The 7,037-nt window shown below is 44.2% G+C and overlaps 1 pseudogene; it reads left to right on the forward strand.

Moving 5' to 3' along the window:
* The first annotated feature begins 554 nt into the window (after positions 1 to 554).
* The window catches only part of LOC102875826, a 20,164-nt pseudogene continuing 13,681 nt past the window's right edge, over positions 555 to 7,037 (forward strand).

A 7,037-nucleotide genomic window follows, 5' to 3' on the forward strand; every position in this document is an offset into this window, starting at 1 on the left:
GATATTGAGCTTCTCCAGTGGTTCTTTCCACAGATGTAATCGATCTGATTCCTATGCCTACCATCAAGTGAAATCCAAGTATATAACCTGCGTTTATGTCTCTTAAAAAATGTATTTGCTATGAATAAGTCATTGATTGTGCAAAATTTGATCATTCTCTCTCCAGCTCCATTTCTGAAAATTATAGGAGAAATATTAATACCAGCAAAAGCCAGCAATTCTTCTCTAATTTGTAGAATTATGAAAACCTAAAACCAAGAAGAGTACTTCTAACCTGATGAGGGTCTCTACATCGTCAAATGTACCGGGGTGGGTCAGGTGACAGGGAGTGGCTGGTCCAGCCTGAGGGGTGGGGGGCATGTGAGGCCTGCTGCTCACGGTCTTTTGCGAAAAGAACTTGGGTTGAGACTCACAGAAGAGAAAACTTGGAGGTGGGGGGTGGGAAGCAGAAACGGCCTGGTCTAAGCAACATGGAAAGTTATATTGATCCACTTTCCACCTGCAGGGACAGACCAGAGTATATACATCAGCGAGACCTCAGAGTCGTCCACGTGATGGATGCACAGCGCCCAGAATTTCAGGCTCTCCAGCTGCTGACGGTGAATATCTCCTTGTGCGGGATGGTGGGCAACTCTTGTGTTATTTGGCTCCTGGGTTTCCGTGGGCAGAGGAACCCCTTCTCCGTCTATGTTCTCAACTTGGCGGTAGCTGACTTCCTCCTTCTCCTCTGCTTGGTCATTGTAAGTCTCGAGTTCTTCATGCAGAACATGAATCTTGACTTCATTGCCCTCTGTGCAATGATGGCGATGTTCTTTGCATATACTATGAGTCTGAGCCTGCTGACCGTCATCAGCGTCCAGCGCTGTCTGTCCGTCCTCTTCCCCATCTGGTACAAGGTCCACAGGCCCCGACACCTGTCCACCGTGGTGTGCACCCTGCTCTGGGGGCTTACTCTCCTGACTATCACATTGGTGATTTATTTCTGCAGTTCTCACTTTTACTTTTCAAACTGTGATGATATGTTAATCTCCCTGAGCATTGTCATTCTGGGAATCTTCCCACCTGTTATGATTCTCTCCAGCGTGGTCCTCTTCGTCCAGACCCAGAGAAGACCCCGGGATTGGCGACGGCGATCCTCAAGGCTGGTTGTAATCATCTTGACCTCAGTCTTAGTGTTTCTGCTCTGTTCTCTGCCCCTTGGCATCTTCTGGACTTTACATATGAGCTTTGAAAACAAACTGTCTCCTAGGAATTTTGATCTGTTTCTGAACCTGACGCACTTCACCTCATCCCTTAGCAGCAGTGCCAATCCCTTCATCTACTTTCTGGTCGGCAGACAGAAGAACAGGGGATTCCAGCAGCCCTTAAGGACTGTACTTAGCAGAGCCTTGCAGGAAGACCCCGAGTTTCAGGACACAGAGATGCCCTCCACAAATACCAATGAGGTGGGATCTGATGGCCAGCCATCAGTGGTTTCTGCCCAGGTGAGTCTAGCCAGAGATTAGCATATGAGGAGCTATGCAGTGGCCTGTTCCCGTCATATAACCCATGGGGACTGCTGCTGAGCACCCTGGCACTTTTCTCCTGCCGTGATGGCGCCATTTTTCTGCCCCCTTCATCCCTTCAGTGTCTGTATCCTAGGTAAGCCTCACCACACATCTAGGCTGTGGACACAAAATGCAATTACCTTCTTTAGAGTTAATCTTCCAGTTACCAGGACTCTATGCTGACAAGGAAACTGTGATTGGCAGAAACTCCTGGAGGTTCAGTGGAGAACTGGGGTCCTCGGCCCTTCCATGACTGTTCCAAAGTCCATTCTCAGTGTTCTTATACCTTGTTTCTAGGTGAACTTAAGTCTTCAGCCTTTCAGGGTTTGGTTGAGTGCCTTAACTGTTTGCACTCCTTGATGTTATTGCTATGCGCCACCAAGTCAGAATCGACTCAAAGCTGATCTTCCAGTGGGTGTTCAGAGGAGAATTCCTGTCTTTTTCTTCCTTGGAGCAACTTGTGTATTTGAACCTTCTGCCTTTGGATTGATGGTGCAACCCCTTCCCCACTAGGACACCAGAGCATCCTGTGTGCACTCCATAACCTGCTTAGAGGGCAGACCTCGGCTTTCAGCTGTCTATCTTACAAAGAATTAAAGAGAAACAGGAAGTGAAGAATCTTCCACTAAGTTAGACATCTCCAAGGCCAGCATCTGTCAACATAAACCGATGCACCATGTGAGAAGTACACCATGTCCTGTTCTTTCTTTATGCGTACTCATGGGACAACTCTCAAGAAAGATGGTGGCATTAAGTCAGCTAAGACTCAGTTCAGATACACGGACATTTCTCAGAAGGAAGTGGTCACCACAAAGCTCTTTATTTTCACATGGATGGTTTGAATTCCTAGACATTCTCACCCAAGTATATTCCAATGTTTCTGTTGTTGTCGTCAGGTATCATTGAGTCCACTGCAACTCATCACCACAACAGATTGAGTTCTCACCCTATATTGCACATCCTCCCAATCTCTACCATTCTCAAGCTCATTGTTATAGTCACTCTGTCAAGTTTATAAAAAATTCTTCTGTTATCCACAGTGTTTTCAAAACCCTGTAAATTCAGGAGTGAGTATCCACTCCTGCTTCTTAGGCTCTTTGTCCGGAAGCTATGCTGAAACCTGTCCACCATGGCGAGTCCTGCTGGCATTTTAAAATGAAACATCAGTTATGACCACTGTTTCCTCCTATTCTAATCTTCCCTCCAGATCACTCCACCTTAGTTCTGGTGAAGTTGGTGTGGCCTTAGGTTTTGGCAGACCTGGAGAAGCAGAAGCAACAGTGGAGGATGCTTTACATTGAGCAAAGTGGGGCCCATTTCTGTAGTTCACACTCACTTCTGTATATAGTTAGGCTATTATTGGTCATCTCAGTATAGGAGTGGCTTCCAGGAATGTCCACACCACTCACTGGTTAGGTCACCTGGCCAATGGAAAGAGTGCACGCTGGATATTATAGCACGATATGAACCCCTTCTATGTCCTATGGTGCTAGTCACTAGAAATGTATGGATAGTGCGTGGTGGAGCAGGAACAAGACTGAAAATGTTGGCTCCAGAAGCAAGTTTAAGGACTATTCTTCAAGTCCACAGACATTTGAATTTTAAATGTAAAAGTCATCTTTATTAATGCCTAAACCCCACAGGAATTGTCATTTCCTAGAAATGTGCTTAAATATGCACCATTTGGTGTTTAAAACACAATGGACTTTTTAGATTTTTGAGCAGAAATTTGTGACACACAACCCATCAGACTTCTTGTTTTGCAGACACAATCCTGGAGTCAACTAGAAATTCTATAAATGGCTGCATGTGAACTTGTAGGACTTAGCTTCCCTACTATCAGTATTTTGAAGTATATTCAATTAACTTGACAAATTTCCTATTACTCTCTTTACAATAAAGATGTGATCAATAGTATGCAGGATTGTTAAGCAGTTAATTACTAAAACTATAAATATTGCAGATATTATGTGAATTAAATATTATCTGTCTTCTTCCTAAAATAAAACATTTCCTTTCTTCTACTCTAAGCAAATATTCACTGTTGTTGTTAAGTGCCGTCGAGTCGTAAGCAGCTCATAGCAACCCTGAGAAAGTCCTCGACAGAAATATTCATTATCTGACTTAATTTTCTTGTTGTAATCTTATTTCTTTTTCCTTTGAGAAGACTCTCAATATCATATAAACTATATCCCAACTCTTTAGTGATTAAGCGGGAGCAGCCTGTACACTAGACACTGTAGAGGACCGGAAGATTCCTTTGAACGGTGATAATGTTCCATGTCTTACCTCTATTAACACCATTAGAAGAAATAAACACTTTGCTGAAAAAAGTTTGCTTGTTGATTTCTGGTATATCTAATTGGCCCCCAGAGTTCAACTATGTAGGGTCCCAGAAGGAGGAAGCTACCAAGAAGAGCCCAGGTGTCTCCGTAATGTGATGTGTCACTATTACATGTTCTTTCTCACCAGTCATTGTCAAGAAGGCACAGTTGGCTCACAGGTGAACCTCCATCGTGTTTTCAGAGGCTGTGAGTCGCGTAGCAGGAGGTTGTCCATGTCTCCCCCAAGGAGCAGCTGATTGATTCAAACCCACTAAGCCACCAGAGTTTTTTTTCCACCAAAGTCTTCTAAAACCTACTAAATGATTGGGTAACCAAGGCTGTCAAGTAGAATCCAACTATTATCAACCGTCTATGAGATTCTGAGCTTATACCTCACTGGAGGATACTGCTCATAGTTTTCCCATGACATGGTAAATGGACTTGAATTATCTACATACCAGTTAGCAGCCTGGCATGTTACGTAGTACCTGCACCAAGGCTCTCGCCTGAGGGACTGGGCAGTTTTCTGAAAATGCAAATCAAGTTCACGGTGATGTTTGTGCGAGTATACATGAAATTAGGTGTATGTAAAGATAACTGACTGGTCAGTTTTGTCATCCTACTAACCAAAGCTACACAAGTTATTTGCATAACCAAAGTTATACAAGGGTTCAAGTCTTCCTTTCACAGGGTTGTTATGAGTCGTATATGACTCAACGACACTTAACAACGACAACTGCCCTTACCATGAGCCACCTCAAAAACAGGAAATCAGAGGGCTTTAGTGCCAAGAAGAACAGAGGGGATTACAGTGCCTCTTTTGAATCCAGAGTGCCTGCCCTGGTAACATCCTAGACCCAGGAAACAGAAAGCCACAATAAATGAGACAGAGACTATGAGAACCAGTGAGAGAAAAATAGCAGCGATAGAGAGAGTAAAACAAGGAAACTGGTTAGGGAGCTGTGGTGGGCTTTTGACCCAAAAGTGAGAGAACTCAGTGACTTCACATTAGAGGCATCCTGGTAGAGGGAGGTGCCTCTGAGACTTGGTCAGAGTTTTGTTAATTGACTGAAGAGCAAGAGAGCAGAGTGTCATCTTGTCCAAGGTTTGATGGAGGACAGTGGTGTCTTTAGGCACTTCTTAGTGGAGATGAGTATTTTTGTAACAATTTTTAAGCAGGGAAGAAACCTAGAGGGTTCCGGGTTGAAAGACCAAGGACCCAAGTGAGACTTGTAATGAGCACGGCTGAGGAGAGGTGGCAAGCCAAATCTTAAGGCAAATACTTCATCAGGAATTGAAGGAAGCACAAAATACAGGCTGGAATTCCTTTTGTGACAGATCCCTAGAAATGAGCTGCTTCCTGAAGACAAGAGGCAGCTAGGTCACCCTGCAGAAGGAGTGTTAAGAGTCTATACTTGTGAACTACTTCCTTCCTGAGCTAAGCATAAGGTTGACAATAGAGAAAAGCTCAGCTTCATTTACGAAAGAATTCTCTTTATTATTTGCTTCCTGATGATTCTCAGTAAAGGTTACAGGTGTCTTGAGGCAGGTTCAGTCTTTGAGCGGTTCGCCCCCTGCCTTACACTATTTTTCTCCATCCTGGGTGTCCCTGTCTCTTCTTTGTCCCTGTTCACAACAGTGGTCCTCCTTGAAGCACTGTATTCTGAATGATTTCAGATCCTAAATCATAGCCTTTTACTTCTCCAATTAGTCCTGTGTTCCTGAGTATGGTGAGTACTATGTGGCTATGACAACAAATTCTTGAACCCAGAAGAGAAGTGGAGTGCACCATATGAGGGCTAACAGAGTTGGTAATGGTCGGAAGGTTTTATTTCTGCTTCATAGGAATCAGCCTTCTGCTGTGGATCTTGGGTTTCCCTTCCCCAGTATGAGAGGAGAAGCAGCTGGAAGACCTTACATTCTCCCAAGCAGTCACTGATGGGATAAGGGCCTGGCTCAGGAAGTGAGGAGGCCAAGGGTTCTCTCTGCTTGCTGGATGCCCTAGATTCAGTGTTCCATCTCAGCCTCTTTTCACTCCGCAGTGACATGCAAATAATTAACCTCACCTGGCCATGGCCTAAGCAAGGGCCCCATGGCTACATGTCCTAGATGACCAAGTCACACCAGAGAGGAAGTCCTTACAAACATAGTCTTGGAATAAGGAAATCAAGGCTGAATATGGTTAGAGGATCGAATAAGGCTGCATTAGAGGACTTCCGGGTTGTTGAAGACAGCCACGTGGGTAACTTCCATGGAGCACAAACTCAGGGGACAATCAACAGAGCCATCTCATTTTTCTATCTTTTCACTTTTTGAATCTGAGACCTTCAATTGAACCCTGGACACCCAATCTTTTTATGGGTTACTCCCCTTACCTAAAGTGTAACTCTCATTTCCAAGGACCCATTTATGGTCTCCCACAGACTCTATGACTGACCAGAGTGCCTGAGGTCCAGCGGTTATTCGATCTCCTTCGCTTTCATTGTCAGGTAACCTGATCTTTCCAAGGCTCTTTACTCCTCCTTAATGTCCCAGAAAATGTGTTCCCTCCCAGGAATCCCCCTCTCTGAGACGAAGGGCCCACACTGTTGTTGTTGTTGTTGTTAGGTACTGTCAAGTAGCTTCTCACTCACAGCCACACTGCATACAACAGAATGAAATCCTGATGTGACATCCTCAGTGTCTATGTGTTTAAGCCAGTTGGCACTGCCACTGAGTCAACCCATCTCGTTGACAATCTTCCTCCTTTTTTTGGTGACCCTCTATTTTACCAAGGATGAGTCTTTAAAACATTCACAACATATATGAAATAAAACCTCACATCCCTGCTTCTAAGGGGCACTCTGGTTTTGTTTCTTCTAAGATAGGTGGGTTTTCTGGGTTTTTTCCCTTATTTTGTTAGTACTTGCATCTGTATAGCCCATTTGAGGAGATATGTTAGTGGTGGTGTGTACTGTCGAGTCAGAATGACCCGTATGCACATCCAAAAACTTCTCCAACAGGGTAAAAAGGGAAGCCACTGACTGGGAAAAAGTATTCGGTAATAACATATCAGATAAGGGACTTATATCTAGAATTTATGAAATACTTGAGCACCACAAGATAAAGGTAAATAATCCAATAGAAAAATGGGCACAGGATATGAACAGGCACGTCACCGAAGACG

Source organism: Elephantulus edwardii, unplaced genomic scaffold (genome assembly GCF_000299155.1).
Source record: "Elephantulus edwardii isolate Elephantulus edwardi_28Jun2011 unplaced genomic scaffold, EleEdw1.0 scaffold00126, whole genome shotgun sequence".
In the NCBI taxonomy this organism is placed as follows: domain Eukaryota; kingdom Metazoa; phylum Chordata; class Mammalia; order Macroscelidea; family Macroscelididae; genus Elephantulus; species Elephantulus edwardii.